This window comes from Vicia villosa, linkage group LG7 (genome assembly GCF_029867415.1).
Source record: "Vicia villosa cultivar HV-30 ecotype Madison, WI linkage group LG7, Vvil1.0, whole genome shotgun sequence".
NCBI lineage: Eukaryota > Viridiplantae > Streptophyta > Magnoliopsida > Fabales > Fabaceae > Vicia > Vicia villosa.
Window position 1 is genome coordinate 29,720,413 of NC_081186.1, and position 20,489 is coordinate 29,740,901.

Sequence of the window (20,489 nt, forward strand, 5' to 3'; positions counted from 1 at the left end):
TAACAATCGATGTGGACACGATTATTCATCAACCAATCCATTCCCAGAACCACGTCTAACTCGTTCATCGGCAAACAAATCAAATCAACAGTAAAGTCCTTACCGAAGATTGATACCGGACAATTCTCACAAGCTAAAGAAGTAGTCACCGACCCCATTGCTGGTAAATCGATAATCATCTCACCACCCAAATCAGATAAAACAAGACCTAATCTTTTAACATAATCATCGGCTATAAAACAATGGGAAGCACCCGTATCAATAATAGCAATTAAAGAAATGCCATTAATAAAACAAGTACCTCTGATCAGTCGATCAGCCTTATCCGTCTGAGTTCCAGCCAACGCAAACACCTTCCCACCAGCCTGAACTTTCTTCTTCTGACATTGACCGCTCATGTGTCCCTCTTCACCACAATTAAAACACACAACTCCCTTGGACGCACAGTCGGATGATATATGTCCTGCCCTTCCACACTTGTAACATTTCCTCGCGTCACCACTGCAGACATTACTTTCTTGGCCAGGTTTACCACACTTAAAACATACAATCTTAGGAGGAGCATCTCCCCCACTAAACCTTGGTCCATAATTCATCTTTTTCTTACCCTTCCCTCCATCATACGACTTCCCACGATTCTGCGGACCTTTGTTCCTCCTTTCATTAATCACCTTATGATGAGCATTATTATCCTCATCATAAATCCTACAGCTGTCCACCAAATCTGGAAACACCTGAATCTTCTGATAACCTACCGCCTTATTGATATCAGAACGCAACCCATTCTCGAACTTAATGCACTTAGAAAATTCTACTCCCTCACCAACAAAGTGCGGGTAGAATTTCACAAGTTCATTAAACTTTGCCGCATATTCAGACACAGACATGCTGCCTTGAACCAACGTCAGAAACTCAGTCTCTTTCTTTCCACGGACATCCTCCGAGTAATACTTCCTCAAAAACTCCCTCTTGAACACCGTCCAGGAAATCTCTTCACCGGTTGCTTCTAACCTTGCCAAAGTCTCCAGCCACCAATCATCAGCCTCCACAGCTAACTGATGAGTGCCATACCTGACTTTCTGCTCTTGCGTGCAATCCATCACACGAAAGATCCTCTCCATCTCCTTCATCCAAGTCAAGGCTCCCTCGGGGTCATGCGTTCCCTTAAACACAGGAGGATTCTCCCTCTGGAAAGTTGCTAAACTCCGAGACCTTGCATTCTCATCCGTATGCATAGCTTCAGCCATAGCTTGCAATGCAGCAGCAATAGCAGCGTCATTACGTCCAGCCATCTCTAAACTTCACAATAACACCAAGAGAAGTAAGCCCAAAGAATAACACAAGAATTGTTAGACCAAACGACACGACACTTGGTCGGACAAGACCGACCCGCTCTGATACCACTAATGTAACACCCCAATTCTACCCAGGCATATAGGTACAAATATCAGAGTATAAAAATTAAATTCATAAAAACAATTAGGGCGTTACACTTAAGTAACCACATAACCAAACATAACATACTCGTAAAAGATGCGTAACACAAATAATCATAGAGGAAGGATTCTCATAAACACCTGAATGTATTCATACTTATATATATGCATCAGTAAACAAAACATCCACAACATTCCTCCAAAATACACCGTATGAGAAGGTATCCAAAATACATAATATGAATACATCCAAAGGATCAAATATACATCAAAAGGATCCTATAAGCATTATCTACAAAATAAGTGTTCGATCCCCCCCTAGGTGTTACGTATCACGAGCAGACGACACCAAAACGGACGACTACAAAGAGATCACCTACACTTGCGGATCACCTGCACATTACCCACGAGCAGGTAACATTAAGGCAGAAGGGTGAGAATATAATTCATAATGAAAAGCATGATGAATATAGTAATGCCAACAAGTATCATCAAGAATCATACAACAAGTAATCCACTAAGTCGACCACAATCAATATATAAGTAATGCGACACACGAATGATAACATAAATTATAAAGACAGACGATGATGAATGAGACTCGACTATGCATATGCATGTGGTACCAAATCCGGAGTAAACTCCTCCTTGTCATTATGACAAATACACCTTGCCGAGCATTATGCTGGGACTTTATTCCACTCAGGAAGCCCGCAGGCTGTCGTCACCGAGCATATAGCTCCCACTGTGCATACAAATGACTCGATTACATAACAACAACAACAACAACAACAACAACAATATAACTCGGTCACATATCCACATCACACCGGTTATATTATTCCACACGGATACATCACCAAAATTGCCACTCAGGCGTTCATATTCACACAGCACGCATATACCGTCAAAACATACTTGATTAGCAAATATCACTTCACAAAATACATTTATGAAAAATCATTCAACCACCAACACACTCCTCTTTATCATAAAGCATACTCAAGGGTTCCCATAATACTTCAAACGACGCGTAGAAACGACCTACGATTCAAAATATACAATCGAAACGAAGTTTGGAAAATCTATATTTCGCACAGTCCGCTTGATCTCTGCTCAGCGAACCCAGACAGAAAATTATCAGACAAAATTGCAGAAACTCCGCTCAGCGGACCTCCACAGGGATTTTCCTGCAAAAGAACCTCCGCTCAGCGGACCCTAGGCCGCTCAGCGGACCTGCGTAAACCTAGAAAAACAGTTATGCAACAGACCTGCAAAATCCCACCCAATCATCTCAAAACCTCAAATAAGCTTCCCTACACATCCTACACAATCCATACATGCCATATATTCACTCTAACAATCAATGATCCATGGTTCACTCACTAAATGTCAATAACCTAATAATTCCTTCATGAGCAAGAAAACATGGAGAAATGAAAAACAAACATGATCAATGGGGATATCTATCATCATACTACACATACACACCACAAAATCAAGTTTATAACTTCAAAACTCACAAAACACCCAATCCACCATTGTTGGTCAAACTTAGAAAAGAGCAAGAACAAGAACAAAACAAACAAAACTATAAGAATCATACAATCAAGATAAACTAGATTCACCCCCTTACCTTGGTTAGATTCTTGGTTCTAGCTTGGTTTGGATTTCTACAACTCTCTTCTTCTCTTTGTTTTTCTCTTCTTTCTCTTCTCTTCACAAGTTTTCTTTCTTTCTTTCCAAAATATCTCTTTTTCTCTCTATAACTCTTTCTATTTCTCTACTTCTCATTTTCACCCACTCAACTCTCATAAATTCCAATTCTGGCTCAAATGTTACTAAACATTAATTCTAACCAATTAACACCAAAACATAATAATTACACACATGGAAAGTAATAAGTAAAATATTAGCATAATTAATATTCACCGACTGACTCGACTCTAAAACGGTAAAATTTAGGAAAATGTAGCAAACATCACGATTAATCAGAAAAACACATTTACGGGCGTTACACAAGCCATTATAATTCACATCAGGGGCTGCAAGTTTCCTTAGAGTTCTATTGTCAGCCATTTCAAAAGCAATTTCAGAGTCAGAATCAAACAAATTATGCAAATAATCAGACTCAACTATGGTCGGTGAAGGTGAACTATTGCTAGCCTGGCCTGCTCTACAAAGTGTGTGCAAGGTTCTCTCTACTTCAGGATCAAAAGCAACAAGTTCAGGACAGGAAGACCTAGTAGCCAGGACTAGTGCACAGCAATGCAGCAACAATCGTGAAAATGCCAACTATGTCCCTAAAACAAACATAATGAAGCAAATCGATTAAAAACAATTCAAAAAAATAAACTGACACCGAAATTAATTAAATGACGTAAAAATTAAATTTTGATAATTTTTTTTGGATTTTTTTGACTCTATGAAAAACAGAAAATAAATCATTAAAAATAGCTCTGTGGGAATTTTTTTACACCTAACTGTCGGGACAGATTTTTGAAACGGTGCAATTTTCCCGAAAACCGATTTTTCGAATCAAAAGGCGTTATGGCCGAAACCGTGAGGAACCTATGGCCAAAACGCACAAACACTACACCTAAGACTCTAATATCAGTTAATATTCACAAGAATGCCCGGCAACGGCGCCAATTTGATCCGCTGTCGCACGCGGGTCAAAAACGAGTTAATTTGTAAAACTGTAGTAACGTCGGTAACGTAACTCGTGTATCGTCTCTCAAGGACTCTTGGGTTTTACTAACCGAAATCAAAATTGGGGGGGGGTGGTTTGGTAGTCGAAAAAGTGATTATCAAAAGCGATTCTTAAAATAAGCTGTTTTGAAAAAGTGATTATGGAAATAAGTCAATCTACCGATTCAGTTCCTACCAATAATCGATTATTAAAATCTCACTATCCTAAGCGGATTTCTTTCCCGTTCGATTACAATATAATCAACAAGCGCAACAATATTATACGAATTATATTTTCCGTTTGCCGAATTAAGCATTCGGTTAAGCGATAAGCGGGTTAACGATTAAGCATACGATAAACACGCAGATAAATTGAAAACCATAAATCGATCGAACCAAACAATATTACGAATATAAAATTAAGCAAAAGATAAACGAAATATATCATTGAAGGAAAGGGAATTTTAATGCAAAACTTATAATAATTTCATAGTTTCGGAACCTGAATTCGGTAGATCAACCAAAAGTGATTAGTTCTCCATGGCCATTCATACAAGCTCTCAAAATTTCGTGAATAGTGTATGGAATGCTACAGTACCGCGGCTGCTACCATAAGGGGAAAGAGTACAACCCGTTTTACAATCCATCTGGGTCAAACATACGACCCAGGCCCAAAACTAATTGACCCGAAACTTAACTAAAACTAGTGCTGCAACTTCAACGAATTTTCTGGCCCTTCTACAGGCCGATTCTGACTTCGACTCCAACATAAGAATTGTAGCTCTTTCTCTTAGCTTTCCGTCGATTATTAGAACGCCTCAATCGGACTCCTGGAACTCCAGTTATGATCGTTTTCGTGCAGACTGCTAAAGCTGAAAATTAAATACGAAAATCAAATAACAATAAAAATAAATTAAAATATAAAAACATTATAAAATACAAAAATAAGACAAGAAAACCATGGAAATGTATAAGTACAACCGTAGAGGAATGTGCATCAAAATGCACTGATCACTCACCCTTACATGTTGTCATTTTCGGATTGAGGATAGCGACTTTCGACTTGGTGAGGATTAGCTCATAAGTCAGTGTGTTTAGTATAGCGTCAGGTGTCATGCTCTGATATTGTAACACTGGGGAACACAAGTTTTTGAGTTTATAAGTTATAACTCTATTTGTTTTGTTTGAGTTGTTTTGTGGGATATATTATCAAAGATGTTGTGCTTATCCGTATGATTAATTTTCCACCGTGTTAACATGAGATGTTATGAATTATGATGAATTTCCCTTAGTGAATGCGTGACAATGACATATGATGTTTTATTTGTTTTTGAATTGTGGCACCCTTGTTTCATGTTTACTCTGAATTATTTATTTAATTGCCGCGGGGTTTAGAAGGGTATTTGATAACGCGAAAATGTATCACATATTTGGCTTGATTTACAAAGGCTATGTCTCTATTTTATTTCAATTAAGTTACTTTTTATTCGTATTATGTCGGTATTTTCTATGTTTTCAACTTTTTATTATTTACAAGGCATGATGAAGAAAGTCGCAAAAATGGAGAAGAATCGAGCTTAAAATCACAAAAAAGGAAGAAATGGAATATATATATATATATATATATATATATATATATATATATATATATATAAGTAATGTGACGTTTGTCACATTTTTGTGTGACGGTTGTCACCCAACAAGTGTGTCGGTCGGCACTAGCAAAAACAAAGTGACCCACGTTATATGATGTCTTGCCAAACGGCAGCCATGTCTCCATGGAGGGAGACGCCCGTCCCAGCAAAGTGGGCAAGCACACAACCTCTCAATACGTCCGTCTCCAGGGCCTAAAATGGAGAAGCCCACGTCTCACATTCTGAGACGCCCGTTTCTCACCTTTTTCTCCACTTGAGACGCACGTCTCAATGACTTCCTCAATTCTCCTATTTTCATGTCACGCTATAAGTCAAAGTGGGCTACATTTCGGGAAGGTTAAGGCCACGATTCAATGAAATGGAAGTTAGGAGGAAGCACTATATAAAGAACCGGATATTCACGTAAAAGGGGTTGGACCATCCTTTGTCCCAACCATAGTCTTTCTTTTGTATTATTTTCTCATTCCAGCATTTTAATTCCAACACTTATTTTCTATTTTCTTTCATCTTTTCTCACAACAATTTCTAAACCGCAAATTATTTTGAACCTTTAACTGGTCCAAACTTACGTTTGATCATAGTATTTTAATCCCTCGTTTTTAATATTTGATCGAAGAATTCTAAGAACAGATCCAACCGGCTTGTGGTGGAATGTTCTCTATTCAAGATTCAAGAATTAATTCAAGTTATTCTTTCAGGTTTTTATTTTTGATTGTTTATTTAATTTATAGTTTTATATTCCTTGCTTATAATTATTGAATATGTCTAAATATATTAATTACGATTATTTATGCATGTTTAATTTAATAAGTATATCTGACTAATTTAATCAGATGTCGATATGTAAAGTAATCTAACCGAAGGGATCCGAAATAAGTTGGCCTAAATATGTTTTATTAAAAATCACCTGTTTCTGGTTTTTGTGTCTAATCGTATTTACAAAAGTTATAAAATCAATAGAGCGAGAGTTTGAAATTTTAGAACTGATTAAGGTTAAATCAACAGAGCGAGAGTTTGAGATCCTAAACTAGATAGTAGACACAAGACATTAGTTTTAAGGACAGCGAGAGCGTATTAAAACTAATTAGATATTATTTATTTTCAAAAAGTGCTTTTAAACTCAACACGGGACAGGGAGAGCGTATGTTAGGGAATATTAGCATAATCTGAGTCAACAGAGCGAGAGTTTGAGACAAGGCTTTTTAATTAAATAATATCTGCATGAAAAAGGAATTTTATTAATTATGATGTTTTCAAAAAGCGTTTCTAAATCTGGTGGGATGGCGAGAGCGTACATAATGAGTTAGGATCGTAGTCTGAATCAATAGGGCGAGAGTTTGAGAGGAGTACTTTTAAATGACATAATTAGTAAAGATTTTTGATTTAATAAGAATCTGGCCAATGAAACTTCGGATTACCTGAGTTAGACGAATTACGTACCGATATCCGCGCATTAATATTTTTATCTAGATTTAGGATTTTAGTTTCCCCTTATAAAAAATTCAAATATCATTAGCCTTAGCTTTACATAGTAACTTTAGATAACGGTAGATCGAATTAGAGTCCCTATGGATTCAATATCTTTTAAAACTACACGACACGACTATGCACTTGCAGTCTTCCGACTAATAGACACATAAAGTCGCGATCAAGTTTTTGACGCCGTTGCCGGGGACTATTTAGGTCGATATCGTAACTCACTTTTACACCGTAGAGACTAAGGCACTTTTTCATTAATCACAATGTATCACCGAAACTTTTTCTACAACCCCTGCTCCCAGTATTTCGAGGAATCACCCGAATCCTATAAATCCGACCTCGAAATACTACTGTAGAATTTTAATGCATCGCTACCAAATTCTCACCCAAACTCCCTCTCCAACTACCAATCCCAACATTTTGAGGAGTCGCAAGAATCTTATAATTCCAACCAAACTTACCCTCAACAGAATTTCCTCTACGATCACCACAACCAATATTTTGAGGAGTCACCAAAATCCCATAAATCCGACCTCAAAATGATAATGGAAAATTTTAATGAAACATATATGATGACAAGGCACTTTGTGGAAACACAAAATGCTACGCTAACCTACTTTGAAGAACCACAGGAATCCCATAATTTCAACTTCGAAGCATCAATGGAGGATTCCGGCGAGGCGCTAACTCACTCTAGGTTAGAATCTATGATGAAACACCTTGTAGAGACACAAACTGTCCAAAATGAAGAGTTCAGGAAACAAAGTATCCATTTTAATGAAACCCTTAGGCAGATGACTATTATGGTCGAGTCACTAGTAACTCACAACATGGCTTTGGAGACTTAAATCTCCTTGCTTGAACAAAAACCTTTAGGACCCTTCCTTGAGGAGCATATGGATACAGCCAATAGTGAAAAAAAAATGAAATTCCAAAGGTGATTGATAATGAGACTGAGGAGAGTGATAATGTAGTTGAGGAGAGTTCTTGTGAGAAAAGAGTGGAGATCGAGAAAAATCCACCAACACCATCTGAAAGGGCGATTGTCGAAGAGGTAGAGCATGAAGCACCAATTGTTTTTCCTCCTCCCTATATCCCACCCATTCCTTCCCCGCAAAGTTTTTTGGAAGCTAATGTAGACTCCCGATCCAAAATGTACGTGGAGATATTGGAAAATATCGACACCAATGCACGCTTGTTTGAAGTACCCCATAAAAGGAGAAAGTTAAAGGGCCACGAAACTAGGGATATCATTTATGTTAAGAGGGTAAGGTTAACCTTTGAGGTGGCGGATGAAATCACTAAGTCCAAATTTGAAAAGCTGATACTTAGGATAGATCCAGAACCACCACCACAAGTTCAAAAGAATGAACCACCCCACATAAGAAAAAAAAAAGGTGAGGGATATGTGAGATGGCTTGATAAGTGGCCAAGGAAAATGACGATTACTTAAAGTTCAACCAGGCAGTCATCCTCTTTTTTTTGTTATATTTTTTCTTTTGTCGAGGATTCGTAGTGACCTCTTTTTTGACTTTGTTTTTCCTAACTTTTGTCTGAACTGTTTATTTTGCGATTACAATCAGCGGGATGTTTCAATTTTTGATAAGTCTCCTTCATAGGTTTTGACTTAACAATTTTTTCTTTTTGATAGTTGTTGACTGCTTGACTTGGTGGTTACAAGAATCCATCACTATTTGTGTAAACGACCAACTGACATAATTGAGTTAACTGAGTAACTACCCTGCCCCGGGTTATAATCAAGGTTTCAATTTGCACGTGAAAGAAAACTTCTACTCCTTAGGCTCAAAGGGAATGTCTAGGAATTAACATCCTTATATCTCCACTGTTTAGGAATTGAAATAATGCCTGTACATCGTCAGCATAGTCTGTTCAAAAGCATACTATATGAGGTTGCGGTATTATTTTCGTCATCCTCCCTCAAAAGGCTTACAACTTGGCAGAAGTTGAACATCACACAACATAAATAAAGTAAAGACACAATTTAAAATGAGTGATAGCGAAATAATTTATTCAAGACAAACATATGCAATGCACTAATGATGATTATTAAAACAGATAATGTCTATCATAAGTCAAATGTTTAAACAAACAGAAAAGAAATTGCAAATGAAAGTAGGGCTAATGAACCAATAGTCCATCCTTCTAGACATTAATCAGTCTTGTCATGATTAGGTGTGGGAGTAGTGATCACCATAGCAGTCTTAGGAGGGTTGAACTCAATTTCACCAGCATCAATCATGTCTTGGATCTTGTTCCTCAGCGTCCATCAACTATTTGTATCGTGACCAGGGCTATCGGAGTGGTATGCACATCTCGCACTGGGATTATAGCTGCGAGCAGAAGTACTAGGATTCTTAGGAGGATCCTTTAAAGTAATCAACTCAGACTCCAGCAAGTATTGTAATGCCTGAGCCAATGACATTAATCTGGGTGAGTTGACGCTTAGGTGCATATGGCTTGCGTCGTTGTTGTGGAACTTCCCAGCAGATAGGTTGCGTTCATTACGTGTTTTCTGGTTGTACATAGCATCAGCCATATGAGGCTTCTCAGGTGAGTTGAAATCGATGATCTTGTCGTCAATTAAATCTTGAATCATATGCTTCAATGGTCCACAATCCTCGGTATCATGACCCACACTGTTCGAATAATAAGAACATCTTGCATGATACTTGTATCTAGAAGTAGGATTGGTATGAAATGAATATGGAGAAAACAGGGTTATCAAGTTCTGATTGAGCAATTGTTGCAGAACTTGAGACAACGGCATGTGCAATGGAGTAAATGAGCGCTTAGGTTTGGATTTCCGATTACCTTGCCCACCTTGCTGCCTATGTTGATCCTTCTCCTTCTTGATCAGATGTGCCTTCAGTTCTTCTTGCCCCTTGGCCAAGTTAAGGATCATCTCTTGGAACTGGTTGTTCTAGGCTTGAAGATTTCTGACAGATTGCTCGAGATTCATGATGCTGAAATAAACAGTGAGGAGGTGCGAAACCTGTGGTAAGAAACCTGCTATGCGATGTTATGAATGCAAATGAAATGTTTTCAAGGATCTTGAGAGAATTTAGTTTGCGATATTATAAAATATAGTTGTAGCATCCTTGTCTGAAGAACTTTTGTTTTGGATGTCCTTCTTAGGTGAATCAAGCTCACCATATCCAGTGGGTCATCGTCTCTGATTCGGGATACCTCTGAATTTGAAGGTACGTGGCTAGAGGAAAATAAATCCTCTTGCCCCTTGATAGGTATTGAGTCTCTGAATTGGAAGGAAAATGGCCAGAGGAAAGTAAATCCTCTTGCCCCTTGATGTGGATTAAGTCCTTGATAATGGCACCTGCAATTGTGCGCCCTAAATTCCTAAGATCCTTGAAAGGGTTAGTTAACATGATGTGTTATGATGTCATAATGTTATGCGAATGCAGTGCATCAGGCAAAGCGTAAGATAGTAATGACAAACAAGTCCAACAACAAAACCTGCAAGGAAATCAAAGGGTTAGCAGCACACACAAGCAAGTCATACAAGTGTCCTTAGATTTAGAGGCTTGCTTGAAGTTCGTAGGTAAGTACCCTCCCCACTGAAGTTTAGTTGGTTCAACCTGTCCTAGATAAAGATCGGGTTCTATGGAGCTCATATCATTGAGCTTTCTGAAATGCACTATTTTAGTTCGGCAATCGAATCATCGACCAAAAATGTCCTGAAAGTTCAGTCCATATGAGTGTAGCTTCGAGTATCAACCAACTTTGCTCGAAACCAAAGCCAGCCATCTCGTTACTTTCTAAAAGGACAAAGTCAAGTTAAACTAGGGTTCTAGGGGCAAATTAGTGCTTAAGGACACTACGCATCAGCCAAATGTTTCCTCAAGTAGGATCCCAAGGAACATCAGCACAAACCAAAGTGTCACACTAACGATGGCTACCATATCAACTGTAGCAGTATACGCCGTACAGTCTCTTTGGTCTCATGCCATATACCTAAGGTACACTAGATCCGGGTGTAGGATCTTTCACACAAGCAAATACCCAAACAACCCTTGGAATGTAAAGCAAGCAAATCAAACAATTTAAAGTGATCCTAGCTCTAAGGTAACCCCTCTTTTATAGGTATATCCCCAACAGAGTCGCCAGTTCTGTAATACGGTGGGAGAACTGACTTTTTTTAAATGTTGTGGATAGCAAGAGTCGCCACCGACTTTTATTTTATCCAATTAGGAAAGGCAAAAAGAACAGGAAAGACCTTTGAAAGATTTTGAGTTCGGGGGGTAGGTTAAACAAAGGGAAGGTGTAAGCACCCTTTGTATCCATGGTTATCCATGTGCTCTTAATTGCTTAGCTCACTTGTTTGTTTGAATTGTTTGTTTTGTTTGAAGAGTGTCGTGTGTGATTAGAAAAAGATTTGAATAAGGAATTTAGCTTGTAAAATAAGCGTAGCCTTTTGAAAGTCATTTTGAAAAGGAGGTGTGAAAAGCATTTGAAAGATTGATTTGAATGTGAGCAAGCAATTAAGAACTACCTACCCTAAGTTTGTCTTTCTTGTTCTTTAAGACTTTTGTTTAAAAGGGCTATCCATACCATAAAGAGGGCAGGTAGTCCTTTTATTGGATTTGAAAAGGGTCGTCGAGGATTATCGTTCGCCATATGACTGTCCCTACCATAAAGAGGGCAGGTAGTCTTTAGGGGAGGATACAATAGTCATTTTAGGCAACCAGTGAGGATACCTTAGCATTTGAAAGGGACGATCATCATTTAATCGAGGCAACATCGAGGGACAAGATCATATTTATCGTAGGCAACTCGAAGGGACTTATGATCTTTGATGATGATAATGAACTGAGGGCAACATTACTAAGGTATCCTCGTATTCAAGGAACTTGACTATTTTAAATCAAAAGGCAACAGGCAGCATAAGAAGGGTTACCATAAAGGTGTGTGTGTGTGCCACAATCAAGTGATTTATTTCAGATATTTTTATCTTGTAAAATTAGTGATCTAAATCAATTAACAATCTTATCACTCCCTAGGATTACTAACCACGCAATTAAAAATAAAGGCAGAATTAAAAGTTCCTACGCTATTACAAGGCTTCGGGTGGGGGATTACATAGCCAAAAACCCGTGAATGCGGAAAATAAAAGGCAGAAATTTAAAGGCAGAAAAAAATAAAACCCTAAAATATTACATGGCTTTGGGGCAGATACAAAAAATTAGGCAAACGATAAAAACATAATAAAAGGCAAACCCCAAATAGGGGAACAAGTTAACCACAGTTAATAGAATACCGGTTAGGCAAGGCAAAAGGTAAATGAATATTAGGCAAAAAATAGAAGGCAAATAGAACACAAATTAAAATCAAAAAAGGAAAAGGTTTTTGAAAAAGGGGCGAACCCTGATTTTAAATCAAATCTTATTGTAATAATAGATAAAAAGAGTTAGTAAAAATAATTAAGTTAACGGACGACACCTAACTAAGCCTTCTAGGGTTACCTAGGGTTTTGTTTAAAATCGAGGCTAGGCGATCCTAAAATTAATTATTGGTTATGAACCTAATTAATTTTAATTGACTAATCCTGATTAAATTAAAGGTTAACCCTAATTAAACTAATTATTTAACCTAATTAATTATAAAATATTAACCTAAATTAATCTAAATTAAAAACTAATTTATCAAATTAATTACCTAATTGATTACTAAATTATTAAACTAAATAATTAATTAAATGAAATTGTTAAATCAAAAACCTAGATTATTGTGAAGTAAATGGTGTTTGAAAGCTATGGATTGGACAATACAAAAAAGTGAGAATTTAATTGAATCAAGTAACAGAATTTCAAAAAATTTATTATTGTGTTATATTCATTCTTATTTTTTTGGCCTCTTTCATTGCACATCTTGTGGGGTCTCTGTTTGATCGTAAGCATCATTTTCCGATTGGAATTTATAGTTGGCTTCTGTAGAAATTAATCATTTGTTTGTTGTTATGTGTTGGTTGGTTCTCTTCGGTTCAGTGATGCGATGAAACTTAGTTCCGTCGTGGCTGCTTCATACTCAAAGAATTCAAGATAAAGAAGTGAACCAAGAATGCTTCCAAGAAACCGCCAAAGAAGTTAAGTTTCAGGTTTGTGTGTTTTGCCTGTTGAAGTATTGAATCTGCATGCATGTGTGTTGAAGTTCCATCAATTTGAACATAGTATAAGCTGAAATGTTGCCATTTGTCATTTTACATATTTTACTGTGATGCATAATTCAACAATGCAACTTTATTATGTGAAGCTCTTTTTCCGGTCTTCTGTAGAACTCATCACATTTTGGTGCATTCTATCACTTTCTTGCTTGTGTAAATATTTTATTTTATTTTTTGCTTTTGGAACTTGTACCATTAATGAATGCATTTGACAGGGCAATGAACTTGCTTGATGATCAATTCTCAATCCTTACATCAACAAAACACATTGTGAGCAGCACAATGAAGACAATGTAGATATGCCCCCAATTAACTTAACTGTCCTGATTCACAATGTAATGTTTTTCACTACTGCTAGACAATTCAAAATTTATTATACTAAGAGATTAAAAAACACTACATCCTTATGTATGAAGAAGGTTCTTCTTAAAAATGAATGAACAAACCATTAGTGTAACTCTGCTATAACTAAATTAACTAAATACTTAATGCTCTTTCTTTTACAGGTGAAAAGAATATTAATAATGAGTGAATTAAGAATATATATATATATATATATATATATATATATATATATATATATATATATATATATATATATATATATATATATATATATATATATGAATGATTATTCAATATATTTATTATATGGATTTTTTTTATTATAATAAAGTTTGAAGAGATTAATTTTTTCTATAATAAAAAGGTAACAAATGAGTTACTTATATAAATTAGCAGAATTCATTTATTATATTAATATAACTTATTTAGCACTCATGTCGTGAATATTTTTTAGTCATAAATAAATATTAAATAGAGATGATTAAATAGAACAAAACTAAATTTGTTATAAGGCCATAGAAGGAAGCAAATTCAAATTTATAATGATGAAAAGTAAACCACAATCATATCATAGTGTTAATAAGTGTATATAGGTTTTTTCAGGGTTAATTCTCAAAGCACAAGAAAGTATATAATGTTTGTTTGACTGCTATAACTCTTGAGACAATCTACTTATTACTATTTTACGATGATGATGATATTTTGTTTTTTAAATCATATTTTAAAGAACTAAGAGAATGTACCATATATTAGACATTTATTAAGTGAAATCACGTCAATTTATTAATCAGGATATATAAAGTCTAAAATAACTTTCATCATAAGTCTAAAATAACTTTCATCATCATCCAAGGAGTAGAAGATTAAGATGTGAGAGAGTTCTCACGTATATAATTGTCTAAAGATGAAAATTGTGACTAAAATTAATAATTTGAAGCAATATTGAAACCAATTTATTATCTCTATTTATGGGACATGAAATTATTGTTCAAAATATTTTTTTTATTAATTATATATTTAATTATTATTTTTTTACGGACAATCAGACATCTTTTTGTTAAAAAATATATATTTAATGAGACATGAAATAAATGCGCGTCCCATACCAGAACCCGTGCGAATGCACGGGTTTGTTACTAGTTAATTATAAAATATTAACCTAAATTAATCTAAATTAAAAACTAATTTATCAAATTAATTACCTAATTGATTACTAAATTATTAAACTAAATAATTAATTAAATGAAATTGTTAAATCAAAAACCTAAAAAACAAATTTTTTTTATATAAAACTAAATAGAAAAATTTAAAAGAAGAAAAAAAAAGAAAAGAAAACAAAAGGTTTATATAAATAAAAATAAAAAAATTTGGAAAACCTGGCGCCGGATCCTGTGTGGCGAGACTTTGATGACCCTCACCCGGTCATTTAGCCCAACGATTGTTAAGCCAATAAGTATTTAATAATAAGCACCAAATATTGGTTGGCCCAGAGGTCACTGGTACTGGACTTGGTAGGGCAGGCTACGGTCCGATCCCCCGCAATCGCAGTTAGGAAAAATGGGGCTGCACCACTTAAAAACCAGAACCCCGTGCTAAAGAAAAAGGATCATAGTCGCTAACTGATTTCCTCTACTATGTGAGTGTACGGATAACGGGCTTAATGTGATTGCACTTAAATGAAAAAGAGCGAAAGAATAAAACGAGAGATATATGTTGAGTTATAATGGCATGATTCGAATTTATTTGTATAAGGAGGGAGTCTTTGAACATTGTGTCTTTACGGTATCCTTGGTGTTGACACCCAGGACCTATTAATCTAACATTAGCATAGCAGCCGCGTATGATTAGGAGTCGTGTCGTGCCTTTGTTTAAAAAACCATGCTTAATCATCTCTTCTACCGTGTTGGTTGATTTCTTGAGGACAAGCAATGGTTTAAGTGTGGGGGTATTTGATAACGCGAAAATGTATCACATACTTGACTTGATTTAAATAGACTATGTCTCTATTTTATTTTAATTAAGTTGCTTTTTATTCGTATTATGTCGGTATTTTCTATGTTTTCAGGTTTTCATTAATTACAAGGCATGATGAAAAAAGTCGCAAAAATGGATAAGAATCGAGCTTAAAACCACAAAAAAAGAATACATGGAGAAAGAGAATATATATATATAAATAAATGAATGTTTGCCCCATATATATATTTAATTGTATTTATATATATATATATATATATATATATATATATATATATATATATATATATATATATATATATATATATATATAAAAGTAATGTGACGTTTGTCACATTTTTGTGTGACGGTTGTCACCCAACAAGTGTGCCGACCGGCACTAGCAAAAACAAACTGACCCACGTCACAAGATGTCTTACCGAACGGCAGCCATGTCTTCATGGAGGGAGACGCCCGTCCCAGCAAAGTGGGCCAGCCCATTACCTCTCAAGACGCCCGTCTCCAGGACCCGACATGGAGAAACCCACGTCTCACATTCTGAGACGCCTGTCTCCCACCTTTTTCTCCACTTGAGACGCACGTCTCAATGACTTCCTCAATTCTCCTATTTTCATGCCACGCTCTAAGTCAAAGTGGGCTACATTTCAGGAAGGTTAAGGCCACGATTCAAGGAAATGGAAGTTAGGAGGAAGCACTATATAAAGAACCGGATATTCACGTAAAAGGGGTTGGACCATCCTTTGTCCCAGCCATAGTCTTTCTTTCGTATTATTTTCTTATTCCAACAATTTAATTTCAGCACTTATTTTCTATTTTCTTTCATCTTTTCTCACAACAATTTCAACACCAGAAATTGTTGTGAACCTTTAACTGGTCTAACCTTATGTTAGATCATAGTATTTTAATCCCTTGTTTTTTTTATTTGATGGAAGAATTCTAAGAACAGATATAACCGGCTTGTGGTGGAATGCTCTCTATTTCAAGATTCAAGAATTAATTCAAGTTATTCTTTCAGGTTTTTATTTTGTATAGTTTATTTAATTTATAGTTTTATATTCCTTGCTTATAATTATTGAATATGTCTAAATATATTAATTACGATTGTTTATGCATGTTTAATTTAATAAGTATGTCTGAATAATTTAATCAGATGTCGTTATGTAAAGTAATCTAACCGAAGGGATCCGAAAAAAGTTGGCCTAAATATGTTTTATTAAAAATCACCTGTTTCTGGTTTTTGTGTTTAATGGTATTTACTAAAGTTATAAAATCAACAGAGGGAGAGTTTGAAATTTTAGAACTGATTAAGGTTAAATCAATAGAGCGAGAGTTTGAGATCTTTAACCAGATAGTAGACACAAGACATTAGTTTTAAGGACATCGAGAGCGTATTAAAACTAATTAGATATTATTTATTTTCAAAAAGTGTTTTTAAACTCAACACGGGACAGCGAGAGCGTACGTTAGGGAATATTAGCATAATCTGAGTCAACAGAGCGAGAGTTTGAGACAAGGATTTTTAAATAATAATATCTGCATGAAAAAGGCATTTTATTAATTATGATGTTTTCAAAAAGCGTTTCTGAATCTGGTGGGATGGCGAGAGCGTACATAATGAGTTAGGATCGTAGTCTGAATCTATAGGGCGAGAGTTTGAGAGGAGTACTTTTAAATGACATAGTTAGTAATGATTTTTGATTTAATAAGAATATGGCCAATGAAACTTCGGATTACCTGAGTTAGACGAATTACGTACTGATATCCGCGTATTAATATTTTTATCTAGATTTAGGATTTTAGTTTCCCCTTATAAACAATTCAAATATCATTAGCCTTAGCTTTACATAGTAACTTTAGATAACAAGAGATCGATTTATAGTCCCCGTGGATTCGATATCTTTTGAAACTACACGACACGACTGTGCACTTGCAGTCTTCCAACTAATAGATACATAAAGTCGCGATCAGTGTTACAGGACACACTGGTCAGATGTTACGGTGGTGACGCGTCAGTGAAGAAGGTGAAGCTTGAGTCCTTGAGAAAGCAGTACGAGAATCTCAACATGAAGAATAACGAGAAGGTTTCTGAGTACATCTCCAGAGTGATTCTGATCACTAATGAGATGAAAACTTGTGGAGAAACCCTTTTTCAACAAGTAATCATAGAGAAGGTATTGAGGTCTCTTACTCCTCAATTTGAACATTCTAAAGATCTGGACACCATGAGAATAGAATAGCTGCAAAGCAATCTAGAGGCGCAAGAGTTGTGTCTGACTGAAAGAACCTCTGAGAGGGAGGTTGAGTAGGCTCTGAAAGCCTCTTTTGTCAAGAAGGACCAAAAGCATTCTTGGTCAGAAGCCAAGAATAGACGTGGTGATAGATTCAAGAAGTCAGAAACCTCTACCTCTGATGAGAAGAAACATCATAATGGAAAATAGAAGTTTGATAAGAAGAAGGTTCAATGTTACTGTTGCAAGCAGTTTGGCCATTTCGCTAAAGATTGGTGGTCATACAAGGGAAGGAAATCAAAAGAAGAAAATATATCCAGAGGAGATTTTGATGATGAACCTGAGCTATGGATGGCTTATGAGTCTGATGGAAAGTGTTTGGCGGATTGGTGGTATATGTGAAGGATAGAAAAACACTTAGAAAGGGGGGTTTAAATAAGTGTTACTTTGAAAACTCTTAAGATAAAAACAATGAACACAATATTTTTATCCAGGTTCGTTGTTAACGAAACTACTCCAGTCCACCCCATTAGAGTGATTTACCTCAACTGAGGATTCAATCCACTAATCAATCTTGATTACAATGGTTGTCCACTTAGAAACACTCTAAGTCTTCTAGAGTATACTGATCACACCTTGATCACTCTAGGAAATCAACACTTAGAAACTTCTAAGTCTTCTAGAGTCTACTGATCTCACTGATCACTCTAGGAACCTTTTTACAAATCAATGTAAAATAAATGTTTACAAGCGTATTCAAATGCTTCTTAAAAAGCTATAATCACAACTATGATATTTCTTTTAAGTTATAAGCTTATCACTCACTAAATATTACAAAGAATGTGAGCTTGAAGATGAAGTTTGTATGTTTTGATTTCAGTAGCGTTTTTGTATTCTTGCAAGAGTTGTTCGTAATTGCTTCTGATCAGAACTTCATATTTATAGGCATTTTGAGAAGATGACCGTTGAACTGCATTTAATGCGTTGCGTGACTGGACAACTTTGGATTTAATGTTTTCACTATTTTGTCAACTACCTCGAGCCATGCTTTTCTTTGCTTTTACTGACTTTGCCTTTTGTAGCTTCTAACATTCCTTTTGTCAGTCAGAGATTAGACTTCGTAGCCTATCATCTAGTACTAACTTCTGATCTCAGATTTTGTGACTACAACGTTTGAATAATCAGAATCAGAGTTACAGCATGGTGCAGAGCATCTTATTGTCTTCTGACTTTGAAGTGCTTTAGCGTGATACCATGAGAGCTTCAGTGCTTCTGCTTCTAATCTCAAGTTCTTATGATGCTTCATAGACCATGTTCTGATTCTGCTTGACCATCTTCTGATGTCTTGCGAGAGCATGTTCTGATGTTGCAATCCTAAACCTTCTGAGTCAGTGCTTCTTGGCACTGAATTATGCATACTCCTTACATATTTCCTAAAATGGAAAATGCATAGGATTAGAGTACCACATTGTCTTATACAAAATTCATATACATTGTTATCATCAAAACAAGAATATTGATCAGAACAAATCTTGTTCTAACAATCTCCCCTTTTTGATGATGACAAAAACATATATAATTGATATGAATTTGCAATCAGAATATCAGATGACAAAAGATAATTACACATATATAGCATAAGCATATAATCAGAGTGTGTGAATATGTCTCCCCCTGAAATGAATACTGGAATAATTTATAAATAAAGGACTTCCCTGAGTATTTTTCATTTCAGCAGAGACGTTCACTTTTCCTAGAGCTTTAGAATATTCAGAGCTTCTGCTTCTTGCTTCAATAGGACAGCTTCAGAGCTTTGAATTTCTTCTTAGTTGTCATAGCATGCTTGATTAAAACAGAACATTCTTGAATGTATCAGAGCATCATCAGAGCATCTTTACATCCTGAAATGTTTCAGAACATACTAGACAAAAAAATATCAGAACATGAATGTATCAAAGCATAACGTGAATGTATCAGAGCATTCTTTGAAGACTATCATGTATCAGAGCATTCTTAATGAATAGCATATATCAGAGCATATAAGATGAAGAAAAAGTTTCAGAGCATATTCTCAACCGAGAACATCAGAGCATTCTACGAATGACTATTAGAACATTCTTCTTCTTGATTCTGATCTTGAAGCTTCACAACACTAAGCTTGCTTCAATTTTTCAAGAGCATGCTTCTTTATAGAGTTGCCTTTCCTCATATATTTGCTTCTCATGTTGAGCTTTTTCAGAATATCTTCAATCATGCAAAAAATCTCAAAGACATAGAACTTGCAAATAATGTTAGGAATGTTAAGACTCGATCCCATCATCTGATATAATAAATCAAATCAATTATCATGTTTCTCCCCCTTTTTGTCATAACATCAAAAAGCATTAAAAATATTCAGATGATAAAACAACATAAAGTGAAGAAGATAATATTTCAATGATTAACAAAATATATCAGAAGAATACAAAATGGATAGAAGCAGATG